Source organism: Bufo gargarizans, chromosome 1 (genome assembly GCF_014858855.1).
Source record: "Bufo gargarizans isolate SCDJY-AF-19 chromosome 1, ASM1485885v1, whole genome shotgun sequence".
NCBI lineage: Eukaryota > Metazoa > Chordata > Amphibia > Anura > Bufonidae > Bufo > Bufo gargarizans.
The window spans coordinates 460,090,020-460,106,250 of record NC_058080.1 but is presented as its reverse complement, the minus strand read 5'-3'; the positions used below and the strand labels follow the sequence as shown (position 1 = coordinate 460,106,250).

Below are 16,231 nucleotides of genomic sequence, written 5' to 3'. Positions count from 1 at the left end.
CGTCTGCATAAAAGCTTTTTCAGAGCTGAGTTTTCACTTCGTGAAAACTCAGATCCGACAGTATATTCTAACACAGAGGCGTTCCCATGGTGATGGGACGCTTCTAGTTAGAATACACTACAAACTGTGTACAAGACTGCCCCCTGCTGCCTGGCAGCACCCGATCTCTTACAGGGGGATATGATAGTACAATTAACCCCATCATATCCCCCTGTAAGAGATCAGGGCTGCCAGGCAGCAGGGGGCAGACCCCCCCCCTCCCCAGTTTGAATATCATTGTGCGGCCCCCCCCCCTCCCCTGTTGTTAACTGTTGGTGGCACAGTGTGCGCACCCCCCTCCCTCCCTCTATTGTTTTAATACATTGGGGCCAGTGTGCGCGCGCCCCCCAACCCCCCCTCCCTCCCTCTATTGTTTTAATACATTGGGGCCAGTGTGCGCGCGCCCCCCCAACCCCCCCTCCCTCCCTCTATTGTTTTAATACATTGGGGCCAGTGTGCGCACCCCCCCCCCAACCCCCCCTCCCTCCCTCTATTGTAATCATCATCGGTGGCAGCGGAGTAGAAGATTTTCATACTTACCTGGCTGCTGGCTGCTGCGATGTCTGCGTCCGGCCGGGAGCTCCTCCTACTGGTAAGTGACAGGTCTGTGCGGCGCATTGCTGTCACTTACCAGTAGGAGGAGCTCCCGGCCGGACGCAGACATCGCAGCAGCCAGCAGCCAGGTAAGTATGAAAATCTTCTACTCCGCTGCCACCGATGATGATTACAATGGGGGGAGGGAGGGGGGTGGGGGGGTGCGCACACTGGCCCCAATGTATTAAAACAATAGAGGGAGGGAGGGGGGGTTGGGGGGGCGCGCGCACACTGGCCCCAATGTATTAAAACAATAGAGGGAGGGAGGGGGGTTGGGGGGGCGCGCGCACACTGGCCCCAATGTATTAAAACAAGAGAGGGAGGGAGGGGGGGTTGGGGGGCGCGCGCACACTGGCCCCAATGTATTAAAACAATAGAGGGAGGGAGGGAGGGGGGTGCGCACACTGGCCACCAACGAGTTAACAACAGGGGAGGGGGGGCCCACTGGCCACCAATGAGTTAAAAACAGGGGGGGGGGGTCTGCCCCCTGCTGCCTGGCAGCACCTGCCAGGCAGCAGGGGGCAGTCATGTACACAGTTTTTTTGTATATTCTAACCTGAAGCGTCTCCATCACCATGGGAACGCCTCTGTGTTAGAATATACTGTCGGAAATGAGTTTCACGATGTAGCTCATATCCGACAGTATATTCTAACATAGAGGCGTTCCCATGGTGATGGGGACGCTACAAGTTAAAATATACCATCGGATTGGAGAAAACTCCAATCCGATGGTATAACAGAACTCCAGACTTTACATTGAAAGTCAATGGGGACGGATCCGTTTGAAATGGCACCATATTGTGTCAACATCAAACGGATCCGTCCCCATTGACTTGCATTGTAATTCAGGACGGATCCGTTTGGCTCCGCACGGCCAGGCGGACACCAAAATGACTTTTTTTTCATGTCCGTGGATCCTCCAAAAATCAAGGAAGACCCACGGACGGAAAAACGGTCACGGATCACGGACCAACGGAACCCCGTTTTGCGGACCGTGAAAAAAAACGTCCGTGTGCATGAGGCCTATACCTGATATTTTCCCCTCAGTTTTTGGTGCTACCATAACTCCTAGGCAGTTGTCTCACTGACACTGATCTTTCTTTTGCCTCCTGTATACAATACAAGTACTTGCCTGCTCTTGATGCAATCATCTTAACCCTTTCTATCCCAGGCCAGTTTTTGCAAATTTGACATGTGTCACTTTATCTAGTAATAACTTTGGAACACTTTTACTTATCCAATAAATTTTAGTCAATATAATTCACCTTTATTTGTGAAAAAAATCCAGAATTTACCAAACATTTGGAAAAATTCACAATTTTCAGCATTTCAATTTCTCTGCTTCTAAAACAGAAATTGATACCTCATAAAATATTTATTACGTAACATTCCCCATATGTCTACTTTATGTTGGCATCATTTTGAAAATATAATTTTATTTTTTAGGACGTTAGAAGGCTTAGAATTTTAAAAGCAATTAAGAAAATTTCCAAAACCCACTACTTACGGACCAGTTTAGGTCTGAAGTCACTTTGTGGGGCTTATATAGTAGAAACCACCCATAAATGGCCCCATTTTTTAATCTACACCCCTCAAGTTATTCAAAACTGATTTTACAAACTTTGTTAATCCTTTAGGTGTTCCACAAGAATTAACGGAAAATTGAGATGAAATTTAACTTTTTTGGCATATGTTCCATTCTAATCAATATTGTCCTGTAACACATCAAGGGTTAACAGCCAAACAAAACTCAATATCTATTCCCTGATTCTGCAGTTCACAGAAACACCCCACATGTGGTGGTAAACTGCTGTAAGGACACATGGTGCAGAAGAAAAGAAGAGCCGTATGGTTTTCGGAAGGCAGATTTTGCTGGACTGGTTTTTAGACACCATGTCCCATTTTAAGGCCCCCTGATGCACCCCTACAGTAGAAACTCCCAAAAAGTGACCCCATTTTTGAAACTACGGGATATGGTGACAGGTTTTTTTTGGTATTATTTTGGGGTACATATCATTTTTGATCACTCTATATAAAAATTTTTGTGAGGCAAAGTAACGAAAAAAATGGGTGTTCTGGCACAGTTAAAATTTTATTGTTTTTTACAATGTTGATCTGACAGGTTAGACCATGTGCTATTTTTATAGAGCAGGTTGTTACAGACGTGACAATATCAAATATGTCTACTTTCTTTATTTGTTTTACTTTTACACAATAAAGCATTTTTGAAAAAAATATGTATTTTGTGTCTCCATTTTCTGAACACAATTTTTTTATTTTTCTGCTGATCGTTTTGTGGAGGGGCTCATTGTTTGCAGGAAGAGTTGACGTTTATATTGGTATCATTTTTGGGTACATATGATTTTTTGACCATTCATTATTACACTTTATCGGGCAAGGTGTTTTGGCACATCTTTTATTTATTTATTTTTACAGCCTTAACCTGTGGGGGTAGATCATGTGATATTTTTATAAAGCAGGTCGTTACGGACATGGCAACACCTAATATGTATACTTTTTCTTATTTATTTGTTTTACACAATAAAAGCATTTTTGAAACAAAAAAAAATATGTTTTAGTGTCTCCATAGTCTGAGAGCTATAGTTTATTTTTTTGCTTGGCTGATTGTCTTAGGCAGGGTCTCGTTTTTTGCAGGATGAGGGTATGGTTTGATTTTGGGGGAATATGCTTTTTTGATCGCTTGGTGTTGTACTTTTTATGATGTAAGGTGACAAAGAATTGCTTTTTTGGCACTGTTTTTATTTTATTTGTTTTACAGTGTTCACCTGAGGGGTTAGGTGATGTAATATTTTTATAGAGCTGGTTGTTACGGACACAGCGATACCTAAATTTTTTTTTTTTTTTTTTTTACTTTAAAACAATACATTTTACCTCAAGTGATACCACCTTCCTATATGCTTCTACTCAGGGTTTACAGTATATATTTTACCTCAGCAGATACCACCTTCCTACATGCTTCTGCTTCTCAGGGTTTATACATTTTACCCCAGCTGATACCACCTTCCTACATGCTTCTGCTTCTCAGGGTTTATACATTTTACCCCAGCTGATACCACCTTCCTATATGCTTCTACTTCTCAGGGTTTACAGTATATATTTTACCTCAGCTGATACCACCTTCCTACATGCTTCTGCTTCTCAGGGTTTATACATTTTACCTCAGCTGAAACCACCATCCTATATGCTTCTGCTTCTCAGGGTTTACAGTATATATTTTACCTCAGCTGATACCACCTTCCTACATGCTTCTGCTTCTCAGGGTTTATACATTTTACCTCAGCTGAAACCACCATCCTATATGCTTCTGCTTCTCAGGGTTTATACATTTTACCTCAGCTGATACCACCTTCCTACATGCTTCTGCTTCTCAGGGTTTATACATTTTACCTCAGCTGATACCACCTTCATACATGCTTCTGCTTCTTAAGGGTTTATACATTTTACCTCAGCTGATACCACCTTCCTACATGCTTCTGCTTCTCAGGGTTTATACATTTTACCTCAGCTGATACCACCTTCCTACATGCTTCTGGTATTCTCTATGGCTGGCTTGAGGGTTTAATTTAATTATGGGCTCCTTCCACAGCTTCATCAAATTTTCATTATAAACTTAAAAAGGCTTTTAGTGGATTTACACCACACAATTGTCAGTCTGATTATAGGGAACAAACTTTACAACGAATGCTCACTCCCAATAATCTGTCCATGTAAAGGTATGGCTGATCACCTGATGAATGAGCAAAATGTTCGTTCATTGGGTACATTTATCATTTATGCAGCACATTAAATCATTGTTTCTGGACAGCGGTTCATCCGCTGTAAATAGCAATCTGCTGCTGAGAAATAATGAATCTGTATAGGTACCAGCAATAGCACTAGCCATCACTCATCCCCATACAAGAGGAGGTAATTGCTACATGTAAATGCAGCTCTTACCTCCACTGACGAACAGGCAGTTATTGGGAAGGAATGGTTCCTTCACGGTAATTGCCTGCTCATTCGGTGCTTGTAAATGCTCCTTTCGGTTTTCTTGGTTTGTGCACTTTGTAGTCTACTTTGGCCTTGCCACTTTGCCAAGAACTTGTTTTCTACTGTGGCACTAAGATCGTGACTTTGGGGTACATTTATCAAATATGGTACTAAAAGGAAAACTGGCTTAGTTGCCTATAGGAACCAATCAGATGGATCCTTTCACTTTCCAAAGTTTTCCGTAGCACCGGTTTTGATATGTCTCCCTTTGTCCTTAGGATTGAAGTTCCTGATTTTAGCAGGCTGATTGTCGACGCTGTGCCTCTTATGTCCTCTGCAGGGTTGCTTTGCAATGGGCATCACTATAGCGATACAATCTTACATTTGTGCTACATGCTCTGTTACACTTTTGTATAGAGGAGACTCTGTTTCCTATGTTTCTTTGTCTATGCCAAGCAAACCCCATGAATAATGACCACAGACTAGAGATGAGCTAATCGAAGCTGACAAAGTGGAATTCAATGCGAATTTCAGGAAAAATTTGATTTGCACGAATGTGAATTTCCTTGCGCTTCGTGGTAACAAATCACATTTTTCCTAATTTGGCTGCTGCACGTGTGAGGACATGGAGAAAGGAATTGTGAAAAGGCGGGATCACCCATACTGACATGCATGCAGCCAATCAGCAGCCAGCCAGCCCTGTGATGTCACAGCCCTATAAATACGGCAGCCATCTTAGATTCTGCCATTCACCAGCGTACCTAGTACAGGGAGAGACGTGTCTGCAGGTGCTAGGGACAGGGATAGAAAAAACGTCATTGTGCTAAAAAAAAAACTATTTACAAGTGCAGGAAAAGATTATTCAAGGTGTAGGGAAAGTATAGGGAGGATTCATTCCACTGCATTTCTGTTGTACAGGGTTCAGTCGGGAAGATAACAGCCTAGGTAACATTCCTATTACACCTTGCAGCACTGACTGGGCACCCAAATGGCCATTATATAGCTCTGTAATTCCAGCAAACCGTTCTTATTAGGGAGCAGGTGCTGTTTGATACAGCCATTAACAGGGTTTATTACAAGGAAATATTTATGCGTTTTATTTGCCCTTGTGCGGTGCAGTTATATGTTCTAAAGCAGGCATGCTCAACCTGCGGCCCTCCAGCTGTTGCAAAACTACAACTCCCAGCATGCCAGAACAGCCTACAGCTATCAGCCTACCGCAGGGCATTGTGGGAGTTGTAGTTTTACAACAGCTGGAGGGCCGCAGGTTGAGCATGCCTGTTCTAAAGCATTTTTTGGCTTGTAATATTGGGAAAAAGGGCTTATTAGCCGTTGTGTAGTGAAGTGCAAAACTTACAGTCCTTTTTGTAGTGCATTAGTGGCAAAAGTAAAAGATATTTTCTGCCTAGCTGTGCACTTATCTGTTTTAAAGCCATTTTTTTGTGTGTATTACTAGAAAAAATAAAAATATATTTGCCGCTCAGCGGTGCAGTTATCTGTTTAAAAGCAATTTTTTTTGTGTATTAGTGGAAAAAGGAAAAATATCTTTGCCGCCTAGCGGTGCAGTTTATCTGTTTTAAAGCCCTTTTTTTCTTGTATTAGTGGAAAAAGGAAAAATATCTTTGCCACTCAACGGTGCAGTGAGATATTTTACAGCCCAGTTTGCCGTGTATTACTGGCGAAATGCAAATATATTCGCCTTTCATAGTTGCACTTATCTGTTGAAAAGCCTTTTGTGTAACAATAGAAAAAAATTAGGGCCTATTTGCCGTATTTTGCCACAAATAAAAAAAGGTCACACACTCTAATATTTCGTTGGACCGCCTTTAGCTTTGATTACGGCACACATTCGCTGTGGAATTGTTTTGATAAGCTTCTGCAATGTCACAAGATTTATTTCCATCCAGTGTTGCATTAATTTTTCACCAAGATCTTGCATTGATGATGGTAGAATCTGACTACTGCGCAAAGCTTTCTCCAGCACATCCCAAAGATTCTCAATAGGGTTAAGGTCTGGACACTGTGGTGCCCAATTCATGTGTGAAAATTATGTCTCATAATCCCTGAACCACTATTTCACAATTTGAGCCCGATGAATCCTGGAATTGTCATCTTGGAATATGCCTGTGCCATCAGGGAAGAAAAAATCCATTGATGGAATAAACTGGTCATTCAGTATGTTCAGGTAGTCAGCTGACCTCATTCTTGGAGCACATACTGTTGCCGAACCTAGACCTGACCAACTGCAGCAACCCCAGATCATAGCACTGCCCCCACAGGCTTGTACAGTAGGCACTAGGCATGATTGGTACATCACTTCATCTGCCTCTCTTCTTACCCTGATGCGCCCATCACTCTAGAGCAGGGTAAATCTGGACTCATCAGACCACATGACCTTCTTCCATTGCTCCAGGGTCCAATCTTTATGCTCCCTAGCAAATTGAAGCCTTTTTTCTGTTTTGCCTCACTGATTTTCTTACGGCTACACAGCTGTTCAGTCACAATCCCTTGAGTTCCCTTCGCATTGTGTGTGTGGAAATGCTCTTACTTTCACTATTAAACATAGCCCAGAGTTCTGCTTTTGTTTTTCTTCGATTTGATTTCACCAAACGTTTAAGTGATCTCCCATCACGATCATTCAGGATTTTTTCCCGCCACATTTCTTCCTCGAATACGATGGGTCCCCACTATCCTTCCAGTTTTTAATAATGCGTTGGACAGTTCTTAACCCAATTTTAGTAGTTTCTGCAATCTCCTTACATGTTTTCTCTGCTTTATGCATGCCAATGATTTGACCCTTCTCAAACAGACTAAAATCTATTCCGCGACCACTTTTGACATGGTTGTTTAAGAAATGAGAAGCAACTCATTGCACCAGTTGGGGTTAAATAACTTATTGCCAGCTGAAAGATAATCACCCAAGCAGTAATTATCCAATAGGAGGCTCATAACTATTTGCTTAGTTAAATCTAGGTGGCAACTTTTTTTTGGGACAGGCAGTGTATTTTACAGCCCAGTTTGCCATGTATTACTGGCGACCAACTCCTTGCTCCACCACGACAGCTTCCACCCACGAAATGTGAAAAAAGCCGTACCTTACGGACAGTTCATTGAGACAAATAAACAGTAGGGATAGTGGATACCACAGACAGGCATCTGATTTAAAACAACGATTATTGGAGAGAGGGTACTCAGAAAAATCACTCAATAAGGATATGAAAAGAGTAGAGGAGGGCTTCTCCCAGAATGAACTGCTTATGAGCAGCAGTTATAGATACAAACAGACTAAGACTAATACTGGGGGTGCAAGGTTTGCATTCTCCTTTAAATACAGTCCCATGGCAGAGCGTATTCGCTCAGTAATACTCAAGAATTGGGACATTTTAAGGAGAGATGCAACCCTGAGTGAACTCACAGAACAGAAGCCACTCTTATCTTTTAGAAGAAACCACACGATCAAAGACAGACTTGTGAGAAGCAAGTTTCAATCCACTAAAAGTAATAATTGGCTCAAGAGTAATATACCAAAAGGGAATTTTAGATGTGGCAGCTGTTCACTATGCCCCCACAATTCCCAAAAGAAATATATCGAGTTTGCAGGCACCCAACATGGAATCAATAGTTTCATCAACTGCCGGAGCACGTATGTGGTGTATTTACTACTGTGCACCGGCGGGCGATTCTATATTGGGAAAACAATCAGGTGCATGTTTGAAAGAGTGAGGGAGCATTTCAAATCTGTGAAAACAGGAAAGGGTTGCCCTAGATTTATAGATCATATAAGAAATGCTCATGGAGGTAACGTGGACTGTATCTCTTTTACAGTGCTAGAGATTGTATCCGCCCCTCTGCAGGGAGGGGATAGACACCACCTCCTCCTGCAGAGGGAAGCAAGGTGGATTTTGCGGACCCAAGCTCTGGGTGAGCTTGGATTGAATGATAGGAATGATCTAAGCCCTTTCTTATAGTTATATGTTATACACATTATTGTCATATGGAAGTGTATTGCCCGGTATTTATAGTTGTCATGTTACATGTATACATTTTTGTATCTTTTCATTTAACCTTCAACGCGGGCGCAGCCTTGTTGTCTGTTACCATGACAACGGGCAACGCCGGCATTTAAAAGGGTGACGCGAATGTACTTGCTGACGCACAGCCCGAGGAAACGCTTGTAGCGCGAAACGGCCGTCGCTGTTTGATGCGTGACCAAGAATTGTCTGCCCCCTGCTACATCTGATTTATGGAATAAAAGTACCGTAATTGTTTCAACACACTGGTGAGTGCCGCTGTACATTTCTTCTCCTACATTGTGATTACATGCACCTTACTTACTACGACCAGCTGTGCACCACCGTCAGTGTGTATCCTCATCAGCCCTGAGAATCGTCTGGCTACTCTTGCGGATTGTTTGTGTGGCTGTGCCGCCCCTCTCTTAATCTATACAAATATATTAGCCTTTCATCGTTGCACTTATCTGCTGAAAAGCGTTTTGTGTAAAAATAGAAAGAAATTAGGGCCTAATTGCTGTTCAGCATTGCAGTGAGATATTTTACAGCCCAGTTTGCGGTGTATTACTGGCGAAATAAAAAATATATTTGCCGCCCTGCTTTACACTTATCTCTTGAAAAGCCTTTTGTGTAACAAAGAAAAAATTAGGGCCTATTTGCCGTTTAGAGGTGCAGTGATATATTTTACAGCCCACTTTGCCGTGTATTACCAGCGAAATACAAATATATTCACCTTTCATCGTTATCTCTTGAAAAGTCTTGTGTAAAACTAGAAAGAAATTAGGGCCTAATTGCTGTTCAGCGGTGCAGTTATATGTGGTGAACCACTTTTTTCTTTATGGACCTAATTACGTATTGGTGAAATTTGTTTAGTGAAACAGGCTGTTTTTGGGAAAATTGATGGCTGCAAGTAGACTTTCTTCTGTATGAACCGAATTCCATTATCCTGTAATTAGTGAAATTTTTTATTTCAACCATATTTTATTTGGAAAAATTGATGGGTGATTGTACACCTCCTTTTGCGGTATGGACCGAATTATGTCGTCGTGGGTCCTGCAGTAAACATAATGAAGACGCTGATGACAACACACCAGCAGACTTTGCTATTCACAATTAACTCAAGCAGCTTCACTAGGTTGTAAACATTCATGTGTTTTTATCTGCTCCGTCTGCATTCAATCTCCACAGCACACAAGACATGACAGGACAGCCTCTGCTTTGGAGTCCAAGTCCAGTTTCTTAAGATCAGGAGTTCCATCAGAATTGTGCGTAACAATCTTGCTCCTTGTGCAAAGCCATAACAAATGGACTCCATAGGCATACACATCAGAGGAAGCTGAAGCTGGTTGCCCCAATTTTAATTCAGGAGCAGTAAACAGCAGGACTCAAATAGAGGTGGCTGAACTCCACTGCTCTGTATCTCTTGTGAAGTCAATGTCTTCAGCAATACCCCTCTCACGATTTACAGCAAATACATTATTTTCATGTAGAGAATGAGATTCAAGAATTATGTTGGAGGCATGTAGTGTATGCAAGCCATGTGCGACCCTCTCAATTAAGGGCCTACTTGCTGTTCAGCGGTGCAGTTATATGTGGTAAAGCCCTTTTTGCGGTCACATTTTTTATGTGACACTGGGCTTTTCTCTGAAAATGTATGGGTGAATGTACACCTCTTTTTGTGGTATGGAACGCCTTCCTTAGTGGTGAAATTCTTTATGTGACACTGTCTTTTTTCTGTAAATGTATGGGTGAATGTACACCTCCTTTTGCGGTATGGGCTAAATTACGCAGTGTTGAAATTTTACATTTCTAAGTAAACACCGCTGCTCTGTATCTCTTGTGAAGTCAATGTCTCAAAATATGCCCCTCTCGCGAATTTACACCAAATACATTATTTTCATGTAGAGATTCAAGAATTATGTTGCAGGCATGTAGTGTATGCAAGCCATGTGCAACCCCTCTCATCACTCTCAACCTAAAAGCCAAATGTTCTTGTTTACCTGGACTCAAAGGAAAGGACAGAGATCCACTGGCTCTGCTCATACAGATTTCATCAAAGCCTCCACTCACCAAGGCAAGCACAGAGGACTGTATTATGTGGTTGGTTCTGCGGGACATACACAGAGGACGATCTATTGGAGGTGTTAACAAAGACATTTACTTGCCTCCTGCTCTTCCTGTATAACAGCTCTGAGGCACTCACAGCTATTGTAGAGACGTGGTACCCAAAAAACTTTGACTGTTGTTTGGGTAAGCTGGTAATCAGTTCTCAAGACCTTAGATGGCTAGCAGCGATGTGGACCAGGTATGACATGTCTGGATCAGTGTCGCCTACTGAGCTTGCTTTCTTTATGCCCGTTGAACCTTGCATGGACATTTGTTATGCAATCCACGCAGAGGACTTCAAGACTTTATGGAATTATATTCATAAATCAAAGGACGAGGTCACGTTGGAGGAAGTGGACAATTTATTCCAATGTATTTACTCGCATTTCTTCAGAATCCACTTATCAGCAACCCAGCTCGTCAAGGTGACAGCATTTGTGGCATCAGCGTGTTGTGAAGGAAAAGTGAAGTTCTTCAGTAAGGACTACCTAATCTGAGTGCTGGGATTCATCACAGAGCTGGCCATCAATAACATCCAGTATTGAACACATGGATGACTCTCATCTCCGAACTTGTCCACAATGTTCTGGCCCCCCCCCGGACATCTTACATGCCTTATAGATGATCCCTGCAGTGCTTACTATATGTTATACAGCTTCTTATCATTATGTTACAGCAGCTGTAAGACCTGCACATACTAAGGCTTATTTATGAAGTTTTTTGGGTGTTACCTATACCGACCAGTTACCTTCGGGCTGTGATTATGTAGCCTGCACTGTAGAAATGAGCTGGAGTTGGCTTATTTGCTGGACTGTCCTCCAGTTATCAGCCATAACCCCATACATTTATTGATCCGTATGCATTACCATCTTGGTCACTCCAACACTGGTCGTCAATCCATTCTTGTTGATGAAACACTTTGTTTTTCCAGTTTATCTTTTAAATCTTGTGGTTTTGCCCCTTCTATGTTGCATTTTATGTGTATCCTGTTTGTTAAATAAATGCAGTTTTTTCTCCCTCGTTCAAAAATAAATAAATTGGCTTGTGATTTGGTAGCCAAAAGCAGGTGTGGGTACAAACCACAGAAGACATGCTATTATTCCGTTCACGTGTCATCTCTGTTTTGGATCCAATCCTGTTTTTTGGCATTAGCAATACTGATGGCTTTCTGACCAAATGGCTGACCAAGTGAAGGCAGATGCTCCACAGACAGGATCCATTTTTTGGGGGTTATTGTTCTGACGGATCAGAGGAAGGGCAAAATAATCAGTCAAAACAAACTTACTGCTGACACCTTCTCCATTCTGTCGGGGAGCTCTACTTGTATGTGTTTAATAGAAAAGGGTCTGTAGACATCTATGTGGAATCAGCTGTTGGCGGTTTAAAAGGAGTGCGCTAACATTGAACTGTAAGGCCGAGTTCATACTTGAGTTATTTGGTTAGTTTTGGCCCCATGACTGCCCAAATAAATGAAGTGTGCAGTGATTCTAAGAGAGACCCTTGTCATCTGCATGTCATACTGACTCACAGTATTATTTCACTACCAAAGCAGACTCCCTATGCGTGTTACTACAAGGCACAGTGTTCTAAACCACTATAAAGGCTCTCTGCAGCCAGGAAATAGATGTTTTTTAACGTAATTCGCTGCAAATTTATTCGGATCGAACCACATTTTTCCCAAAACATTCGGCGAATCGGCAAATTGCATTTTTGAAAAATTCACTCATCTTTACCACAGACCAACTGAAAAGCAGAAAAACATGCAGAGGCTTGGCCAGGCTGTAACCGGATAATCGAGAGTCTCTGCTTTCAGCTTTGCATAGCCATTGACATACTACTCACTGAGATCCTAATATGCTTTGTGAGGTTCAGTTATTATATAGGGAGCAAGAATCTCTGCCTATTCAGCAGCTGGGAGTTTGTGTTTTTTCAGCAACAAACAGGTAGACCTTTATGTCATCATCAGGTGTCATCTTTTGTAAGATGTTGGATAGTCCTCCTCGTGTTAAAATTGACCAGAGAACTTTCCTCCATGTTTTTTGTTTTTTTTTGTTAAGCCTTAATAGTCTCTATAGGCACTGCAACTGTTCCAAAATCAAACTTAGGCCACATTGTCACAACCGTGTTTTGCATTCTGAAAACTGCAAATCCGCAAAACATGGTTACTGGCTGTGTACATGCGGCATCACAGTGCAGACCAATTGGCTTTAATGGGTCCATGCTCTGAATGTTCTGGCTAAGTATAAGACATGTCCTACCCCTTGTGGAGCGTCCGCACGGATGCAGAAGCGGACCACAAAATGGATGAAGTTTTTCAGTCTTCACAACAAATATTTTGTCAATCTGTTGATCCGAACAACATGCCTGCACCCTTTCCCAATTGTTGAAATCTTTGGATGTGGGGTAAAGTCCAAACGTTTTTAAGCATACAAAAGAGAAAAAAGTGGTCGGCACATCAACACCATCAGAGTCCAGTTCAGCAAAGGGCAACACAAAAGGGCGGTGCTCGGTGGTAAAAAAAAAAAAAAAAAAAGCTAATGTGAATATAACTGCTTTTAGACTATCTAATCTTAGTTTGCACTTTAAGTCTGCTTCACTTTATATAGAATTTACAGATTTACTGTTCACACTTAGATTAGACAGTCTAAAAATGTGCCAGATTTATTAATGTGGATGATGCAAGATGATTTCTAGCGTCAGATCTCATGGGATGACGTTATGACATTCGTGATGTCATCGCGCAAGACCCAGAGCAGGGGAGTATGGTGATGTCATCACAACTGCCTACCTAAGAGCAGAGGAAAAGCAGAGTAAAGAGTGGAGTACAAATGGAGTGGGGCAGGACATTTTACAGAGGGGGTCCATTCTAGAGATGGGGGCCTTTCTATGGATGGGACCATTCTATGGAGGGAGTCCATTCTACAGGGGGAGCCATTCTACAGAGGAAGGCCATTATACAGAGGAGGGACATTCTACAGAGGACCTGATAATAACCTTAATACAGTTCCTATGTTTGTATGTTAAAGACAGGGGCAGAGTTATTTGCAGTGACTTCATATTTGGATGCCTTTAAGATTCATTATATAATGTAAGGTAAGTCTTGAACAATCACAGCCAGCCTCACACACAGCAAGAGTTTTGACCAATCACAGCCAGCCTCACACTCAGCCTGTGTGGGAAATTCCCCTAGCAGGAGCTGCTAAAATCATTACACCAGAGGAGAAATGCTGAACAGACATCCACTCCACTAAGAGCTATGTTTTATGGAAGCAGAGAGGCCAAAAAAGGTATTTAAAACAGTTATATACACTCACCTAAAGAATTATTAGGAACACCATACTAATACGGTGTTAGACCCCCTTTTGCCTTCAGAACTGCCTTAATTCTACGTGGCATTGATTCAACAAGGTGCTGATAGCATTCTTTAGAAATGTTGGCCCGTATTGATAGGATAGAATCTTGCAGTTGATGGAGATTTGAGGGATGCACATCCAGGGCACGAAGCTCCCATTCCGCCACATCCCAAAGATGCTCTATTGGGTTGAGATCTGGTGACTGTGGGGGCCATTTTAGTACAGTGAATTCATTGTCATGTTCAAGAAACCAATTTGAAATGATTCGAGCTTTGTGACATGGTGCATTATCCTGCTGGAAGTAGCCATCAAAGGATGGGTACATGGTGGTCATGAAGGGATGGACATGGTCAGAAACAATGCTCAGGTAGCCCGTGGCATTTAAACGATGGCCAATTGGCACTAAGGGGCCTAAAGTGTGCCCAGAAAACATCCCCCACACCATTACACCACCACCACCAGCCTGCACAGTGGTAACAAGGCATGATGGATACATGTTCTCATTCTGTTTACGCCAAATTCGGACTCTACCATTTGAATATCTCAACAGAAATCGAGACTCATTAGACCAGGCAACATTTTTCCAGTCTTCAACAGTCCAATTTTGGTGAGCTCGTGCAAATTGTAGCCTCTTTTTCCTATTTGTAGTGGAGATGAGTGGTACCCGGTGGGGTCTTCTGCTGTTGTAGCCCACCTTTCTTTCCCATTCTGACATTCAGTTTGGAGTTCAGGAGATTGTCTTGACCAGGACCACAACCCTACATGCATTGAAGCAACTGCCATGTGATTGGCTGACTAGATAATCGCATTAATGAGAAATAGAACAGGTGTTCCTAATAATTCTTTAGGTGAGTGTAATGTTCCTACTGTTAATATAGTGATCAGAACTGTATAGTGAACCAGTTATATGTGTGTTTACTTACAGTTCCACCAATTGCAAACTACAAAGTTCACAATCCAAATTCAAATTCCATATTGCAATCCAAATTGCATACAACCATACCAGATCATACTCAACCAATCTGCAAATAGTTACTGCTAACTGCATACTGCAAATTGCAACCAAATTCAGCAAGTGAACTATTAGTTAGACCTCAGATATACCTCTCAGAGAGATCATAAAGTGCTTAAATAACTTAAAGTGAGAGTACAGATACTCAAGAGAGAAATATATCCACCATTTTATGTTGAATGACAAGATTGAACAGTTGAACCACCATCTTATGCATACTGCCATTTTGTGATACTTTATTGAACACATGTTTTGTACATGGACTATCTGCTGCGGAGGCGGAATTGTTATATGAAGAAAAGTTGAAGTTAATAAAGAAGTTATTTCAAGCATTTGGTGTGCTCTTTAAACCTACTGTTTCCATAGAACGGCGCTAGAGGAATTACAGAGTAATAGACAGTCTGGTTAGACTAAAAGTCAGAGATATCAAAATTCTTCTAATGCCACAGCGCAAAAGGCACTTCATAGTGCTGCGCCTGCCACATTCTATGTACTCCAGTGGGGGGCATCGTACATACTACAGAGTGGTTCATTCCATATACTACAGAGGGGCCATTCTATATACTACAAATGGGGTAATTATACTACAGGGTAGGGGTGAGAGCATTATACATATAAGCACTACAGGGTGCATTATAATACAGATGGCATTATACATATGGGCACTACAAGGGCAATTATAATACAGGGAGCACTGCAACAGTGCATTATAAATACTGGGGCCACTATAGGAGACATTATTACTACTGTGGGCTGTATAAGGATGGCTTATAGATCAGCCTTATTACTACTGTGGGCTCTAAAGAGGTGTCTTATAGAGGGGACTTGTTATTGCTGGGAGCACTATAGGGGAACTTATTTCTACTAGTGTCCCAATGTGGGCATTATTAAGATTTGGGTGCTTTAATACTTGGCATAATACAGAGGGCATTACTACTAATGGGGTTGCTGTAGGGGGCACTATTACTATTGGGGGCAGTCTGGGAGCACTAGTACTATGGATGGACTATCTGTATGGTACTTTAATACTGTATATTTGGGGGCATTGGGGAGCACAGTAGGCATAGTATTGGGGGTAGTAGCAAAATGAAAATATTGGGGCACCAGGAGGGGAAGGATGATAAAAA

The 16,231-nt window shown here is 42.1% G+C and overlaps 1 protein-coding gene across 2 annotated transcripts in view; it reads right to left on the bottom strand.

Moving 5' to 3' along the window:
* GDA (guanine deaminase) overlaps positions 1–16,231 on the bottom strand; it is a 143,872-nt gene that overhangs the window by 39,445 nt on the left and 88,196 nt on the right. The window lies entirely within an intron of this gene.